At 47.5% G+C, this 18,544-nt stretch overlaps 1 long non-coding RNA gene across 1 annotated transcript in view; it reads left to right on the forward strand.

Annotated features, from left to right (window-relative positions):
• The window catches only part of LOC310687086, a 24,040-nt gene continuing 5,496 nt past the window's right edge, over positions 1–18,544 (forward strand). Inside the window, exon 1 of the long non-coding RNA XR_014516205.1 lies at positions 1–173. This is a non-coding gene — a long non-coding RNA (uncharacterized lncRNA). The remainder of the gene's footprint in view (positions 174–18,544) is intronic.

Below are 18,544 nucleotides of genomic sequence, written 5' to 3' on the forward strand. Positions count from 1 at the left end.
CCATCAGCTGCATGTTTACGATCGGAGTGGAGTTTGGCTCCGAAAAAGGCCTTTTTTCTGTTCCTGGCGATTTGTCACCACCCAGTCTCATGTAAGAGCAGGTGAAGCGAGGCGGAGAGAGAAATGTCTCAGGTGTTGGGTTCACAGTTGAACTTTTGCACCCGGAGCTGCAGGTAAGCCCTTTATTATTCCCCAAATCCAGGGCGTGACGGTGCTGGCTGAGTTCGGCAAGAAAGGAGACGCTGTCCGTTTCTGTGGTTTGGTCCCCGCCGTGTCCAATAACCGCCTTCTTCTCTCTCTCTTCCTCTCTCTTTGCCACAGTCCCTCCTGGTGAGCCTTATGAAATGTTCCTGCAAATGACAAGCTCTGAGGGGGGGCGGGGAGCAAGTCCTCGCTTGTCTGGAAGGAAAATAAACAAGCCAAGGAGGTTTCCTCATAACAGGGAGGGGATGGAGGCTTGGTGTTTGGTGTTTGGCTTGGCAACGGCCTCTTTGCTTTAACAATTCAAAAACTGCACAGGTAAAAACATGCAGGTAGAGAGGGGAGATTGCTCCAGGAAGCGTCGCTCAAGAAGTGGCCGAGAGAAAATTGAGGCTCCGTTTTTTGTTTCCTTTGAGGTTCATCCCACATTTGGTCATTCCTGCTTTTTTAATATATATATAGAGGAAAAGCCTCCCAAAATGAGATGCAGGACAGCAGAACAAGAGCCGACCTTCAGACTTTCTTTTTATTATTAGTTATTTATGATTTTCAATTTGTTGTTGTTGTTGTTGTTGTTGTTGTTGTTGTTGTTGTTGTTTAGTTGTGTCCGACTCTTCGTGACCCCCTGGACCAGAGCACGCCAGGCACTCCTGTCTTCCACTGCCTCCCGCAGTTTGGTCAAACTCATGCTGGTAGCTTTGAGAACACTGTCCAACCATCTTGTCCTCTGCCGTCCCCTTCTCCTTGTGCTCTCCATCTTTCCCAACATCAGGTCTTTTCCAGGGAGTCTTTTCTTCTCATGAGGTGGACAAAGTCTTGGAGCCTCAGCTTCAGGATCTGTCCTTCCAGTGAGCACTCAGGGCTGATTTCCTTCAGAATGGAGAGGTTGGATCTTCCCTCAGCTCATCTCTCTGGTTTTACAGCACATATTATTCTCTGCCTATTATAAAATTGTAAAGATCCTTAATTTATCTATCCATATGTTACCAATAAAAAAAATGTGTATGTTTATTCAAAACCCGCCAAGGAGTCCAGTTCATTTTGTTGTTTCTTTAAATACTTTGTAAAAGGTTCCCATTTTTCTTTAAAGTCACAGTTGTCCTTATCACGGAGTCTGTGTGTCAATTTTGCCAATTCCGCATAGTCCATCAGTTTCTCTTGCCACAGTTCTTTAGTTGGGATTTCCTCGTTCTTCCATCCTTGTGCTATTAAGACTCTTGCTGCCGTTGTCCCATACTTGAAAATATTCTTGAATTTCCTTGGCGGGTCTTTCCCTACAATCCCTAACAAAAGAGTGGAACAATCTCCCTTGTGAGGTTGTGGACTCTCCTTCCTTGAAGGTTTTTAAGCAGATCTTGGATGGTCAGCTGTTGTGGATGCTTTAGCTGAGATTCCTGCACTGCAAGGGTTTGGACTAGAGGACCTTTGGGGTCCCTATGATTCTATGATCCCACTGGAAATCTAACGTGTTGATGGCACCACCAGCATCAAGTCACCTGTCAGTTCAATCTCCCACAATGCACCAGAGCATTGTGGGTTATTAGAATGGCAGGCATCTCCCCAATGCAAGCCCTGGTGTGGGGAACTTAGGGGCAGCCTCAGCAGCGAGGGGTCTCTCTGATGGGGCACACAGGCAGTTGCATAGCTGTCAACCGTCCCTTATTTGGCGGGAAACTCCCTTATCCCAGCGCCGTGTCCCGCTGCTGTCCCAGATTGATGATGTCCCTTAAATTTCCCGGGTTTCAAAGGAAGCAGCTCCTCTCCCTCCCTCCCTGCCGGCCAGGGAGGAGGGAGGCTCCAACTGGGTTGCTTGGCTGCGTTGCTCACCCAATAAGGAGTCTAAGAATGACTGCGGGAGGGTGGAGCTTGCATGCCTTGTGCCGATCAAGTCGGCCACATTGCCTGGGGACTTGCCTTTGCTCAGCGCTTCCCAGCGGAGAGGTGACAGTGGTTTTCCTTGCTGCATCCCCTTTGCCGGGTTGCTGCGCTGTGGGAACCACCGCTTGAGGCTTCGTTTGGCTGCTGGCTGGGCTATCTGCCTTTGGCTTGGAGGGGCTCAGAAGTCGAACATACCTGTGCTCTGAAAATCCCTTATTTTGGCTGCTGATCCCTTATATTCGAGGCTGCTGGTCCCTTATTTTCAAATCTGTAAGTTGACAGCTATGGGCAGTTGCCCTCGGGTGTCAAGCCCTGGCGCTCAAGACCTTGGGCAATGGGATCCTGACAAGCGTGCCATTTTAAATGGAGAGTTCACCGCCCTTCGCTTTGTCCAACATAACGCAGAACAAACATTACATACTCCCAGAGAAAATGCAGATATCCCACAGAGTTGGAAAACTAGTCCTCCTCAGTCTGGGAAGTTTAACAGCGACACCTTTGCAGAGTGAGAAGTCGAAGCCAGCAGACTTGTACCCCGGGAACAAAGGCCCCTACTAGCCAAAAAAACAAGATTTGGCTCCTCGCAGACGGTTTGAAAACAAGTCGCTGTAGGGCATGGAAAAGTCATCAGGAAGGAATCCATCCAAGTCTGCCTGTTTTTCTTTTTCTCTTTTTCAAAAATGGATTCAAATGCCTCGCAGCCCCTCTCCGCATCACTTTCTCTAATTAAAAAAACAACAATTTTCCATGTCTCGTTTCTTTATTGTACTGAGGCAAAAAGAGGGGGAGGGATGTGGACTTTTCGGCTGTCTGCGTCCCGGAATGACTATAAAAACTCTTGCTGCATAGGAGAAACGAGCTTTGGAAAGAAAGGAACAAAATCTGCCTAAAAGAAACTAGAGATCTTGCGCAGCCTGGGGAAATATTTGAATTTAGGAACCTAGGAATGCGCCTTGTGCCAAGTGACAGGAATGGTTCTCCTAACACGTAAGAAGAAGCTACTGGATCAGGCCAATGTCCCATCAAGTCCAGCATCCTGCTCTCACCGTGGGCCATGGGGAAACCGCCAGCAGGATTCGAACCCAGGAGCAACTCTCCCTTCCTGCAGTTTAACAGCAACTTTTATTCAGAAGCATTGCTGCCTCCAACTTGTGTAGGCAGAACATAGCCATCCTGGCTAGCAGCCATCAATAGCTCTCTCCTCCTCCATGAATCTCTCTAATCCTCTTTTAAAACTGTTAAATTTTGTGGCCATTTCTGCCTCCAGTGGCAGGGAGTTCCACCGTTTAACTATGTGCTTCCTGAAGAAGGACATCCTTTTATCTGCCCTGAATCTTCCAGCATCCAGCTTCATTGGATAGCCACAAGTTCTCAGTTTTTGTTTAATTATGAAAACATATAATACGCAACCATTACATAACCTTGACCTTTAAAGCCCTTTGTGGCTTAGGGCCCTCGTACCTACGGGACCGCTTCTCCTGGTCTGCCCCGCAGAGGACCTTAAGGTCCATGAATAACCATAGTTTAGAGGTCCCGGGCCCTAAGGGAGTCAGATTATCCTCCACCAGGGCCAGGGCCTTCTCAGTGATGGCTCCGACCTGGTGGAATGCTCTGTCCCATGAGACCAGGGTCCTGCAGGATTTAACCTCCTTCCGCAGGGCCTGTAAGACAGAGCTACTCCACCTGGCCTTTAATTTGAATTCAGCCTGATCTTTTATTTCCCTTCTCTTCCCTCCGCCTCCCCTTTTTATGAAGATCACCCGCTCTGAGACCCCACAGCTAATTCTCCCCTGGCCTCCTCGCTGGCCCACGTAGGACCAGTTCAGCCAGCTAGCTCTGGGGATTATCTAATTGATTTTTGATTTTTGAGCTGGATTGGGTGGCTCCTGCGGACCAATCAGACTACTGCATTCTGGATCCTATTGTTCTAGGACCAATCAGATTGCTGCATTTTGGATCCTATTCAACTCAGTACATAACAGTTCCGTTATCATATACTTGTTCATGCACATCCACAAAACCTTACCGCATACCAGGCATCCCCAAACTCGGCCCTCCAGATGTTTTAGGACTACAATTCCCATCATCCCTGACCACTGGTCATATTAGCTAGGGATGATGGGAGTTGTAGTCCCAAAAAAACATCTGGAGGGCCGAGTTTGGGGGTGCCTGCCTTATATACTTAACAATCCAGTTTTAAAAACTGCTCCATCTTATTACAAGTGACTTTCAAAAGTTATACTAATGTAAGAATCTATACCCAAAGCTTTAAAAATATGCCTTGAACAGTTGCCCTTTTCTGTAATAATTTGTCCTGCATAGTTCAGTATTTTATTTTGCCAATCTTCTTCTTTATCATCTTCTTTGACTGAGGCTTCTGATAAGGGCTGGCTGATCTTGGCCGGGCATCCAATCTCATGTATCGGAACAAAGTCTTTCGCTCAAACAATCCATCAAGTTTGATGGATCGCCAATGGCAGTCCGAGCTCCTCCTACCTGCCTCTGTGACACAAGAGCAATTCAACCAATCAGATGTTCCGTAACACTCACCACTCTTGGCCTGTTCTCTGTCTGGCATGATGCTTGGACGATGGACCCTACAGTCCTTTCTGAAAAGAATTATTTATGTATGCGACCACAGCTGCGAGGATGATATACCGGTATGCCCAGGGATGGAAGGAAGAAAAACAGTCCCAACCCAGTAAGATTGTCAGCAGAAATTACTGGAATATGCAGAAATGGCAAAACTTACCGGAAGAATAAGAAAAAGTTTTTAATTTAGAATGGAAATCCTTTATTGAATATTTTCAAAAAGTAAACAACTTAAACCATTAGCAGGATTGACATAAAAGCACGCAGTGAAATATTTTAAATATGATTGTTTTGGACCAAAAATAATTAGGTTTAACTTGGATATGCAGAGGAAAAGATATAACTTAAGTAACAGCAGAAAGGAGGGGGTTGATATTAATACTGGGTATGTGGAATTTATGGGACGCGGGTGGTGCTGTGGGTTAAACCACAGAGCCTAGAACTTGCCGATTAGAAGGTCGGCGGTTCGAATCCTCGCGACGGGGGGAGCTTCCATTGCTCGGTCCCTGCTCCTGCCAACCTAGCAGTTCCAAAGCACGTCAAAGTGCAGGTAGATAAATAGGTACCGCTCCAGCAGGAAGGTAAACGGCGTTTCCATGTGCTGCTCTGGTTCACCAGAAGCGGCTTAGTCATGCTGGCCACATGACCCAGAAGCTGTACTCCAGCTCCCTCGGCCAGTAAAGCGAGATGAGCGCAACAACCCCAGAGTCGGTCATGACTGGACCTAATGGACAGGGGTCCCTTTACCTTTACGTGGAATTTGTTGCGTAAAAATATGTTTAAATAAGAAAATGGAAAGAATTAAATATTAAGTATAATAAAGAATAATGCCGTGCTTTCGGAAAAGAGTGAGAAGCGAGAGGCGCTGTTATGCCACCCATCCAAATTTGCAAGCTGTCGTATTTTTGCAGGGCCGCCTCACATCTTCCAGCCACATGCGCTGCCGGCAGCCACAAAGGATTAAGGAACACCTGGAAATGTACGAGACAAGTGTCTCGGTGTGTTTGATCGAACTGTACAACTGGAGGATAGTGATTGGAAACAGGACGGCAAACAGCCACATCAAAGAGCAGCTTGTCCTCTAGTCCCAGAGTTTTTCTGGGTAACAATTCTGGAAAGAGGAGCAGAGGGGTGGAGAAGGGAAGCGTTAAAACAACCCAGATATTTCTGGGGCCTCCTCCTACCTCTGCCCCTCTTGAAACCTTCTTCTTTGGCAATCCCTCGTAGCCGAGTAAGATTTTCCTCGATTTTATTGCTCTGTCTTTTTGCAAACCGCTTTGAGGTTCTTTTTACAAACCAATTTTACGAAATATAGCCGATGCAGCCTAGGTGAGGAGAGTAATCCGGGCTCAAGGCTGATTCCAGAACAAATTCCCGCCCGAGTCAATCCCTCTTTGTGTGGAATTCCTGGAATTGTAGATGTTATGTACTGAGTTGAATAGGATCCAAACTGCAGCAGTCTGATCGGTCATAGAACAATAGGATCCAAAATGCAGCAGTCTGATTGGTCCTAGAACAATAGGATTCAGAATAATTTGGGGACTCCAAATTAAGAAAACGCCCCCTCAGCACTACCCATGTATAAGACGAGCCCCAATTTTAAACCTAATTTTTTAGGTAAAAAACCTTAGTCTTATACACGGGAAAATATGGTAATTTCCTTTCCGCATACAACATGCTGTACATTTTAAGTCACATTTCCATAACTTCTCCCATGCTGTAAATTGTATATAATACCCAATATCTTTCGCCCAGTGTATCATTACAGATTTACAGGTAAATCTGTAAATCTGGAATGCGTGGTACTTATTCTTGTCTGTCTGAGTCCGCAACAGGTAACTCAACTTTCAAAGGCTGTGGGTGTCAGGAAACTGCTCTCTATGACTCCCCGCTGACTTAACTCTTGGACCAGACAGGGGCAAGTTCCCTCAAGAGGATTTGCTGGGCTTTCCCTGAAAAAACAACAACACAACAATTGGTGCTAGAATGGGTAGCTGTGCCTTGAGGGAAAGTCTCTCTCCTGTGGCTCAACTCTGAGTCACCAAATCTTTCTGGAATCTCTGCTAGTGCACACATCACAGTGGTTAGCCTCCCTCTTTTGCAGAAAAGCTTCTTCTAGGATAGATGAAGCGTGAGAAGTTTTCTTAGAGAGCTTAGTCACATTTGAGGCTCCCCCTTTCTTGCGTCATCTGCCTTCAACGACAGCCGGACATGGCAGAATTAAACAAGAAGAGAACAGGTTTCCAGGGAAGAGAAATTACAAATCTGGTTGTTGTTGTTGCTGCTGCTGCTTCTATCAGGTTTAAATCTAAACCCATGTCCATGTTAGGAGTTCTCTAAAAGGAATTGTTGTTGTTGTCCGACTCTTCGTGACCCCCTGGACCAGAGCACGCCAGGCACTCCCGTCTTCCACTGCCTCCCACAGTTTCGTCACACTCATGCTGGTAGCTTCGAGAACACTGCCCCACCATCTCGTCCTCTGTCGTCCCCTTCTCCTTGTGCCTTCCATATTTCCCAACATCAGGGTCTTTTCCAGGGAGTCTTCTCTTCTCAGGAGGTGGCCAAAGTATTGGAGCCTCAGCTTCACGATCTGTCCTTCCAGTGAGCTGATTTCCTTCAGAATGGAGAGGTTTGATCTTCTTGCAGTCCATGGGACTCTCAAGAGTCTCCTCCAGCACCAGAATTCAAAAGCATCCATTCTTCGGCCATCAGCCTTCTTTATGGTCCAGCTCTCACTTCCGTACATCACTACTGGGAAAACCATAGCTTTAACTAGACGGACCTTTGTTGGCAAGGTGATGTCTCTGCTTTTTAAGATGCTGTCTAGGTTTGTCATTGCTTTTCTCCCAGGAAGCAGGCGTCTTTTACTTTCGTAACTGCTGTCACCATCTGCAGTGAATAATAATAATAATAATAATAATAATAATAATAATAATAATAATAATAATATTTCCTGCATTGCAGAGGGTTGGACTAGAGATGACCATTGGGTTCCCTTCCATCTCTACAATTCTATGACTCTTGTGAAGGAAGGAAGGAAGGAAGGAAGGAAGGAAGGAAGGAAGGAAGGATAGGGACATACAGCAGTGTGAGCCAAACTGCGTTTGGTTCTGTGGACATTCAAGGCCCCTTTCAGACTTATGAGGAACGGCTAAGAGAGCTGGGCATGTTTAGCCTGGAGAAGAGGAGGTTAAGGGGTGATATGATAGCCATGTTCAAATATATAAAAGGATGTCACATAGAGGAGGGAGAAAGGTTGTTTTCTGCTGCTCCAGAGAAGCGGACACGGAGCAATGGATCCAAACTCCAAGAAAGAAGATTCCACCTAAACATTAGGAAGAACTTCCTGGCAGTAAGAGCTGTTCGACAGTGGAATTTGCTGCCAAGGAGTGTGGTGGAGTCTCCTTGTTTGGAGGTCTTTAAGCAGAGGCTTGACAACCATATGTCAGGAGTGCTCTGATGGTGTTTCCTGCTTGGCAGGGGGTTGGACTCGATGGCCCTTGTGGTCTCTTCCAACTCTATGATTCTATGATTCTATGACATGCAGGCCAAGCGACAAACACGCCTGTCGTCCTCCCTTCTTTAGGCCCTGAAGCTACGCCAAACCAGTTATTTGGGCTCTCTGTTTGTTTTCTCCAAAGTTAAAACCCCACCAGAGATAAGTAGTGTTTTGATCGCAAGCCGCAGGTGACCGCTGTCCCCGGCTGCAGGGCCAGCGATGCCCTCATTAAAGGCTAAGCCTCCTGCCCCATCAGATTGATGTGGTCGTAGGGCAGACCCGAAAATTGCAGCTTTGGAGCCGAAAAAAGAGGGGAAGGAGAGGTGCGTTGTCCCCTCCATCCTTTGCAAGTGTGGCGGCCGTCACGACTCACCTTTCATCCCAGCCGCCAGAGCACAAAAGCTGCCTCATCTGTTATCGCGTGGCTCACGGCAGCCACCTGGCCCACCTGCCACTCAGTTGCTCCACACCCCTTGCCCACAAACACCTAGATAAATCCTTTATTTTCCTTCCCTGTGCAGGATTTCCAACCATAGTTTGCTGGCAGGTTATATTGTTTTTCAGAATGCTACAGGTGTGATGAATGTTTTATAGATGGTACTTAACACCTACCAAAATAGCTAAAACGGATTAAGACAAAAACAAATCTGTGCTGGAGGTGTGGTAAAACAGAGGGGACACTTATACGTGTTTGGTGGACCTGTGAAAAAATCAAAAGCTTCTGTAATATAGTATATGATGAGCTTTAAAAAATGTTTAAGTATAACTTTATGAAAAATACAGAAGCTTTTCTACTAGGGATAACGGACACAGAGAAGATCAGAAGATATTCCTCTATGCCACAGGAGTGGCAAGGATTCTAACTGCTAAAAACTGTGCCAACAATAAGGGGATGGCAAGACAAACTCTTAGAGTATATTGAACTGGCTAGATTAACAGAGGCAATTAGAGATCACACAACACAAGAGTTTCAAAAAGCATGGGGAGAATGCAGAGAATACTTCACAAAACTGTGCCCTAAAATACATACCTGGACTTGTTTCAATTAATGTCTGCAGGAGACTTTGTAGATATTTAAGTTAGAATTGGAAAAATCTTAATAATTACTCATAAAGGAAACAGCTTATAAGAAGTAAATAAGGAGCCCAGATACAGGATAAAGGAAGTCTTTTATTTGGTTGTTTGTATAGTTGTATGTTATGCTTATTGTATGTTATGTTCATGTTTAATGAGGGTGGATTTCTGTACTGGGGTGGGGGGGATGTTGTAAATAAAATTTCCAATAAAAAAGAAAGAAAAACAAAACAAAAAAAACCAGAATGCTACAGGTGTGATAAATGAGGCTACGGTGTCATGTCTCTCTGTGTTTTCGTTAATCCTTAATCATTTCATTTGGCATCTTTAGGATGGATAGTGGATTGGACCCCTACGGCTGCCGCTTGCTTGTTTATTGCATTGATATCCCAGCTTTTCCTGCAAGGAGCTCAAGTTGGCCTACGTAGCGCTCCACCTGCTCCTTTAAGCTCGGTGAGAGGTAGTGGGTTGAGAGGTAGTGACTACCCGCCCCACCAGGGTCACCCAGTGATGTTCATAGCCAAGTCGAGATTCAGAACTTCATCTCCAAGGACCTAGTCCGTCACTCTAACCACTGCACCACACTGCCTCCGACATATGGACTAGGAACAGGCCTGTATTTATAGCTGGTAAGAGCACCTGATGGCAAGAAATTCCTTAGCAGACAAGCCCAGCCACCGTGAATCCATCGCAGGGTTTCCGGCTCTTGCCGTCCCCAATAGAAGGGGAGCTGGGGGTCAGATCCTGGTGACTAAATCACTGAAAGCTCAGCGGCGATGCTGTCCTTTTCAGCGAAGGCATGAGAAGGGTGGGATCATCTGAGCATCGGCTGAGTGAACAGGTGAGCCCATCGTGAGTCACAAGGGATGGGTGAGGGAGATGTCCCAATTGGTCGTTTCCATCCTCCTTTTCTGTGACTGAGACAGCAAAGAATTCAGAGTCACTGTTGTGCTTTCAGATCCGGTTACATAAGGAGATTAGAAAAGTGTCTCGTTGCACTTCATTGCCCAACAACAATGCTACCCTGAATGGTACAACAATGGCATTGCTAATATTCCATCCTTCTCGAATGCTTGCGCCATTCTAAAGGCTGATAATCTGAGGCTAGACACACAACGGTGGCGGAGAGTAATGGGCAGAGGCCAGATGGGAAAGGTGAGGTTCACCTTTGGATGGTGGCTAACAGATTGAGGTTGAATCCTGACAAGACAGAAGTACTGTTTTGGGGGGACAGGAGGCAGGCGGGTGTGGGGGACTCCCTGGTCCTGAATGGGGTAACTGTGCGCCTGAAGGACCAGGTGCAAAGCCTAGGAGTCATTTTGGACTCACAGCTGTCCATGGAGGCACAGGTCAATTCTGTGTCCAGGGCAACTGTCTACCAGCTCCATCTGGTGCACAGGATGAGACCCTCCCTGCCTGCAAACTGTCTCGCCAGAGTGGTGCATGCTCTGGTTATCTCCCGCTTGGACTACTGCAATGTGCTCTACGTGGGGCTGCCTTTGAAGGTGACCCGGAAACTACAACTAATCCAGAATGCGGCAGCTAGACTGGTGACTGGGAGCGAACGTCGAGACCACATAACAGTGGTCCTAAAGGACCTACATTGGCTCCCAGTACGTTTCCGAGCACAATTCAAAGTGTTGGTGCTGACCTTGAAAGCCCTAAACGGCCTCAGTCCAGTATACCTGAGGAGCGTCTCCACCCCCATCGTTCTGCCCAGACACTGAGGACCAGCGCCAAGGGCCTTGTGGCGGTTCCCTCACTGCGAGAAGCCAAGTTACATGGAACCAGACAGAGGGCCTTCTCGGTGGTGGCACCCGCCCTGTGGAACTCCCTCCCACCAGATGTCAAAGAGAAAAATAACTACCAAACTTTTAGAAATCATCTAAAGGCAGCCCTGTTTAGGGAAGCTTTTAATGTTTAATAGGTTATTGTATTTTAGTGTTCTGTTGGAAGCCGCCCAGAGTGGCTGGGGAAATCCAGCCAGATGGGCGGGGTATAAATAATAATAATAATAATAATAATAATAATAATAATAATAATAATAATAATAAAAAATATTTATTCAGTTGTTTGGGTAGTTCGTTAGGTGGGGGCTGGGAGAGAACCATCCTTGGAACCATGAAAATCAGGTAAAAGAAGAAGCCTGTCCGAGACAGACTCACGGAGTGGGGGCGCTGCTCTTTCAAGCCCCGCACCACAATAAATCAGCAGCAGAACTAGAAAAAACATGCTAGGAAACTTTAGGCCAGGGGTCAGCAAACTTTTTCAGCAGGGGGCTGGTCCACTGTCCCTCAGACCTTGTGGGGGGGCCAGACTATATTTTTTTGTGGGGGGGGGATGAACCAATTCCTATGCCCCACAAATAACCCAGAGATGCATTTTAAATAAAAGGGCACATTCTACTCATGTAAAAACACGCTGACTCCCGGACCGTCTGTGGGCCGGATTGAGAAGGCGATTGGGCCGGATCCAGCCCCCGGGCCTTAGTTTGCCTACTCATGGTTCTGAGTGCCACACTTCTGTTTTGAGTGTTACACTGAGGTCTTTCTGTTTTTGCTATTTATTTTGCGTTTTTGTGACTCTTTTTTGTTTTGTTTTTGTGACTGTGTGGAACCCATTTCAGCTACTGATGGATTGATTGTGTGACTGCAGTACATTGTTTATTGCTTTCGTTTTATGGATCGATGGTCTCGTTAGATAGTAAAATTCATCTTCAATTGCTGTTTTAGGGGTTGTTTTTAAAGGTCTGGAACGGATTAATCCATTTTGCGTGGCTTTCTATGGGAAAGCGCGCCTTGGTTTTGGAACGCTTTGGTTTTGGAACGGACGTCAGCATATGATGAAAACTATGTAAAGAAAATGCTGTTGCTAAAGACCTTCGTTTCTAGAGATGCTGGCAGCCCGAGGATCAAAGCCAATGGGATTTTACTCCCCTCATTTTTATTTTTAGATTGGGTAGGGCGGTGTGGGTGGGGCAGAGAAGGCCGACCCACAGCCTAGCATCCTGCTGCTTCTGTTTGTTATTCTTTCCTAGCTGCATTGATGTGATTATAGAGTCCAGGAAACTGGCTGCCGAGACCTATGAACTGCTGCTATCGATGGGCTACGCTGGGAGTTTAATTGTTACTTTTAACCCACAAAGCGAGTGGTCAAGAAGACTGAGAATGACCTCCTGATGGGGCAGTTTTTATAAAATGAGCAACCAATCAGAAGGCTGTTCCAGCAGCCAATCAGCAACAGGAGCCAAATGGGTAATGAGAAATACTTAAAGGGTGGGGGGGGGGGAAATGGGTAGGTTTCATCTCCCTCTAAAAAAAAAAGACTCCCGCAAATGGTTGTTGTTGTTGTTTAGTCGTGTCTGACTCTTCATGACCCCTGGACCAGAGCACGCCAGGCACTCCTGTCTTCCACTGCCTCCCGCAGTTTAGTCAAACTCATGCTGGTAGCTTCGAGAACACTGTCCCACCATCTCGTCCTCCGTCATCCCCTTCTCCTTGTGCCCTCCATCTTTCCCAACATCAGGGTCTTTTCCAGGGAGTCTTCTCTTCTCATGAGGTGGCCAAAGTCTTGGAGCCTCAGCTTCAGGATCTGTCCTTCCAGTGAGCACTCAGGGCTGATTTCCTTCAGAATGGAGAGGTTGGATCTTCTTGCAGTCCATGGGACTCTCAAGAGTCTCCTCCAGCACCATAATGCAAAAGCATCCATTCTTCGGCGATCAGCCTTCTTTATGGTCCAGCTCTCACTTCCATACATCACTACTGGGAAAACCAGAGCTTGAACTATACAAACCTTTGTTGGCAAGGTGATGTACAGTCATAGAATTGGAAGGGTTATCTAGTCCAACCCCCTTGCAATGCAGGAATCTTTTGCCCAACATGGGGCTTGAACCCACAGACCAGAGATTCAGAGTCTCACGATTTACTAACTTGAACTTCTGGGTCCAAATACCACCACCTTTACTCACTCCTTGCCGTTATCAGCCTGGAAACGAAGCGAAGCAGCTTCACCTGTTGATTTCTGCCTGTCCTGCAGCTGCTCAAGGCATGGCGCCCCCTGCGTTGCAGAGGATTGGACTAGATGATCTTTGGGTCCCTCTGTGATTCTGTGAAAAGAGAGGTCTCCTGGTCTGAGAAGCCTCCTGAACTTCCTGGTTCATTTGGAAGCCACGGTGGAGTTCTCCGTGACGCAGAGTTGTTATCGCTAGAATCAGACAGTGGATAAGCACGAACGAACAGGCAGATATTCTAAACCACGCAGCGCATAGGAGCTTTTTCCATGCAACAATGCGTGATTGCCATCAAAGGACTTCCCGGCTTGTTGTGAAGCTTGAGCATTTGGCAGCTCTCCTGTGCATAATTATATACCTGCCGTTCTGACATGTGTACCTACAAAGGCGGAAGGCAGAAATGCCCGGAGCTTCAACAAAAGAAACTACAGTTTCCAGGAAGCTTAAAGAGACCCCAAGGAATGGGGTGGTGCTGTGGGTTAAACCACAGAACCTAGGACTTGCCGATCAGAAGGTCGGCGGTTCGAATCCCCGCAAAGGGGTGAGCTCCCGTTGCTCTGTCCCTGCTCCTGCCAACCTAGCAGTTCAAAAGCACGTCAAAGTGCAAGTAGATAAATAGGTACCACTCCGGCGGGAAGGTAAACGGCATTTCCATGTGCTGCTCTGGTTCGCCAGAAGCGGCTTAGTCATGCTGGCCACATGACCCGGAAGCTGTACGCTGGCTCCCTCGGCCAGTAAAGCAAGATGAGCGCCACAACCCCAGAGTTGTCCGCGACTGGACCTAATGGTCAGGGGTCCCTTTAACCTTTAAAGAGACCCCAATCAGTATTTGGTCATGCTTTTCTAAAGAGAGCAAGCTGGTTGTTTTCCGACGCTGCTTCGCTGGGGTGGAGGCCCACGTGGCATTCGCCTTTGCAAATTGTGCCTGTTCTGAATCAAGGAAGCTGTTCTCCCCTCTCCACCAGAGCCACCATTTGGAACTGATTACTGGGGCCTGGGAGTCCCTCTAAGTACTTTAGGGCAGGCAAAGAACAGGCAAACAGCACGTAGCAAGCGCGTAATGATATTAATGAGAGACGGGTCTGGCTTTGAAGAAAGGCTCCATAAGGGTTGGGATGTGGTGGTGGGGATGAGCTTAGATGCACACACATAGAGAAACACCCCCCCCCCCAGACCCTCCAAGGGTCCCTGTTTGCCAGGGACAGTCCCGGATTTACAGAAACCATCCCGGTTTCTGATTTGATCCCAAAAAGTCACTCTTTTCCTTGTTGTTGTTTAGTCGTGTCCGACGCTTCATGACCCCCTGGACCAGAGTAGACCAGGCCCTCCTGTCTTCCACTGCCTCCCGCAGTTTGGTCAAACTCATGCTGGTAGCTTCGAGAACACTGTCCCACCATCTCGTCCCTGAGTTCTCGCTGGAAGGACAGATCCTGAAGCTGAGGCTCCAAGACTTTGGCCACCTCATGAGAAGAGAAGACTCCCTGGAAAAGACCCTGATGTCAATGGGCTAATCCTTCAATGGGCTTGCTTCGCAAGACGAAAAAACCGCTAGACGAAGAGAATCACAGAACGGATTCTTTTCGTCTTGCGAGGCACCACTGTAACATGGATTTTGGATACTATGATAATATAACACATGAGTTACGGTAAAAGATGCAGGAATAAAATTTAGAACTGGAACCCCTGGAGGGAAGGAAGGTTCAGAAGAACCCCTTTTTTCATGTGTGAAAATGTTATGTTTATGGTGTATAAGTTTTATGTAAAACTAATAAAAATTTATTTTTAAAAAGAAAATAAAAGACCCCCAGACACTCAGATTAATGAATAAATGGTGGTCCTCAGTGCCCATAGGATACTGACTGAATGCTGGGTGGGTGGGAAACCCAGGAAGAGGGGAGACTGGAGTGGAATGGAGCAGCATAGTAATCCATAGGTCTACTCTCTACTGCTGAAGGAAATCAGCCCTGGCGCTCACTGGAAGGACAGATCCTGAAGCTGAGGCTCCAAGACTTTGGCCACCTCATGAGAAGAGAAGACTCCCTGGAAAAGACCCTGATATTGGGAAAGATGGAGGGCACAAGGAGAAGGGGATGACGGAGGATGAGATGGTTGGACAGTGTTCTCGAAGCTACCAGCATGAGTTTGACCCAACTGCGGGAGGCAGTGGAAGACGGGAGTGCCTGGCGTGCTCTGGTCCAGGGGGTCATGAAGAGTCGGACATGACTAAATGACCAAACGACAACACCTCTCTACTGCAACATTTTACTGCAGTTCCAACTTGCAGACGTAACAATAACACACTTTCCCCAGGCGCCCTCCTGCCTCGTTGGGACTGTTCTCTCAAGAGACAACTACATTAGTACATTACATTTCCTGCAGTTGTATCACGAGGCCACACCCAGAATTTTTTGGAACATTTCAACACTCCGAGAGATCCAACATCCAGTGTTTCCTGCAAGCCGCGTGCTCAGGAAGGTACTGTGAGGAAAATTGGCTTTTGATTGCAGAAGGGCTGCATCTCAGTGGGGGCAGCATTTGTTTTGCATGAAGGAAGTCCCAGGCTGGAATCCGGGAGAGGAGCTGCCAGTCTGAGTGGGCAATACTGAGGTGGATGGACCAGTGGTCCGATTTAGTATCCCTCAACTTTCCCTGGTGTTTTCCTGACGATACTGAAAAAGAAAAAAGCAGTGGCAGCAGCCTGCACACTCTCAGGAACAGGGGAACATGTGTGGGTTGTAGGAAAAGCTACAACCACACTCCACACTATTGGTGTTCCCGAGAGAAAACACCTCTGGGTTAAAAGTGTGTCTGGAGGCAGTTGGAGGATGGATGGCGGCTAACAGATTGAGGCTGAATCCTGACAAGACAGAAGTACTGCTTCTGGGGGACAGGAGGCGGGCAGGTGTGGAGGACTCCCTGGTCCTGAATGGGGTGACTGTGCCCCTGAAGGACCAGGTGCGCAGCCTGGGAGTCATCCTGGACTCACAGCTGTCCATGGAGGCGCAGGTCAATTCTGTATCCAGGGCAGCTGTCTACCAACTCCACCTGGTACGCAGGCTGAGACCCTACCTGCCCGCAGAATGTCTCGCCAAAGGGGTGCATGCTCTGGTTATCTCCCGCTTGGATTACTGCAATGCGCTCTACGTGGGGCTACCTTTGAAGGTGACCCAGAAACTACAACTAATCCGGAATGTGGCAGCTAGACTGGTGACTGGGAGCGGCCGCCGAGACCACATAACACCGGTCTTGAAAGACCTACATTGGCTCCCAGTCAGTTTCCGAGCACAATTCAAAGTGTTGGTGCTGAACTTTAAAGCCCTAAACGGCCTCGGTCCAGTATACCTCAAGGAGTGTCTCCACCCCCATCATTCAGCCCAGACACTTAGGTCCAGCTCTGAGGGCCTTCTGGCGGTTCCCTCCCTGCGAGAAGCCAAGTTACAGGGAACCAGGCAGAGGGCCTTCTCGGTGGTGGCACCCGCCCTGTGGAACGCCCTCCCACCAGATGTCAAAGAGAACAACAACTACCAGACTTTTAGAAGACATCTGAAGGCAGCCCTGTTTAGGGAAGCTTTTGATGTTTAATAGGTTATTGTATTTTAGTGTTCTGCTGGAAGCCGCCCGGAGTGGCTGGGGAAACCCAGCCAGATGGGCAGGGTATAAATAATAAATAATGATGATGATGATGATGATGATGATGATTAAAGCCACAGGTTCAAAGCCATACTTAACCACAAATTCCGCCTAGCAATTTTCAGCAAATCACTACCTGCCCAAATCAGGTGTTCCCAACCTGCTGCACTGCGGCTCCTGTCACCCCCAGCCTGCCCCCCACCCAGAGGAGCACTGATAATTCATTGTGATTCCTGCACCTCAGGGGGTTAGACTAGATGACCCCTGGAGTCCCTGCCAACACTACATTTGTGTGATTCCATGACTCAATAATTCCCTGTGCCATAACTAGGAATTCAAAGGTGGAATTGATGTCTGGGGGCGGGATTTCCGAAAGGCGGTGCTTTGCCCTGGATCTTAGACAAGCCAATCGAAAAATTGCATTTATTTGACGTTATTGTAATAACAGCTCAACAATTTCAGGGTTTTCCTTAAAAATGCTCAACAATTAAAGGCATACCTTGGTTCTCAAATGCCTTGGTAGTCGTACGTTTTGGGTCCCGAATGCTGAAAACCCGGAAGTAAGTGTTCCGGTTTTTGAATGTTCTTTGGAACCCAAACATCCGGCGTTGCTTCTGCGGCTGCCGTTTGAGTGCCGGAAGCTCCTGCAGCCACTTGGAAGCTGTGCCTTGGTTTTCGAACATATTTGGAAGCTGAATGGACTTCCGGAACGGATTGCGTTTGAGAAGCAAGGTATGGCTGTGTTTGGGTTTCCAGAAAAAGCTCAACAACGTTCGCAGTGTCCTGGTTTTTACTATGGGGAATAGGGCAACCGTAGCTGCAACCCCACAAATTTTATGCAAGCCTCCCCCCCATATACACTGAAGAACTGTGCCGCAAAATTTGGAGCCGTGCAAATTGGGAAGGATTGCTGTGGTTTATTTTGAAATAAAAAATTAAGGTCTTATATACCGTACATATAACAAATGTTCATGGATTTGCCAGGCAAACACGTACATAAATGTATGGGCCACATGTCGGAGGCAGCACAGGAGGGCAGTCCAGGAGCCATTTTGGCTCCCAAACTGACCAAATGTTTTCTCTGCAAGGTCAAAGGAAAATGGAAAAGCCTCCCCATTGTCTTTTCCTTCACAAATCCTGTCTTAAGGGTATGTCTGTGTTTGAATAGGGCGAGCCTGTGACCTGGCCCAGGAACTAAGTATTCATCATTACAAAAGACTGGCCAGGCTCCCCAGAGTATCCAATCAAGTAAGCATTAAGAGGTAACCTGCCAGACAGGAGATACACAGAAAGGGCAGTCTACAACAGAAATCTGAGTGCGTTGTTTATCTCCTGTCGTTGTTTAATTACAGGAGATAAACAACGCACTCAGATTTCTGCTGTAGACCGCCCTTTCTGTGTTGTAGGCATGATGTGTCTGGGGGGTGGTCTTGAGCTACACCCCTTCTGTGATGTATGTATGATGTTTCTGGGGGTGGTCTTGGACTCCAGGGTGGGCAATTTAAAATGTCTATATAATGGGGGGCACACCTGGGTTCTGGGTCCTCCTCCTTTCCTGCGTGTGAGGGGAGCACCCTGTTGCAACAGTTCCATAAAGATCAGGCTTACTAGCTGCTTTGCTTCTCAATATTCTCTGGTTGGCCTCTGTTCTTTTCTCCGAC

The sequence above is a fragment of the Podarcis liolepis genome (assembly GCF_965112155.1).
Source record: "Podarcis liolepis genome assembly, chromosome: 10".
Lineage (NCBI taxonomy): Eukaryota > Metazoa > Chordata > Lepidosauria > Squamata > Lacertidae > Podarcis > Podarcis liolepis.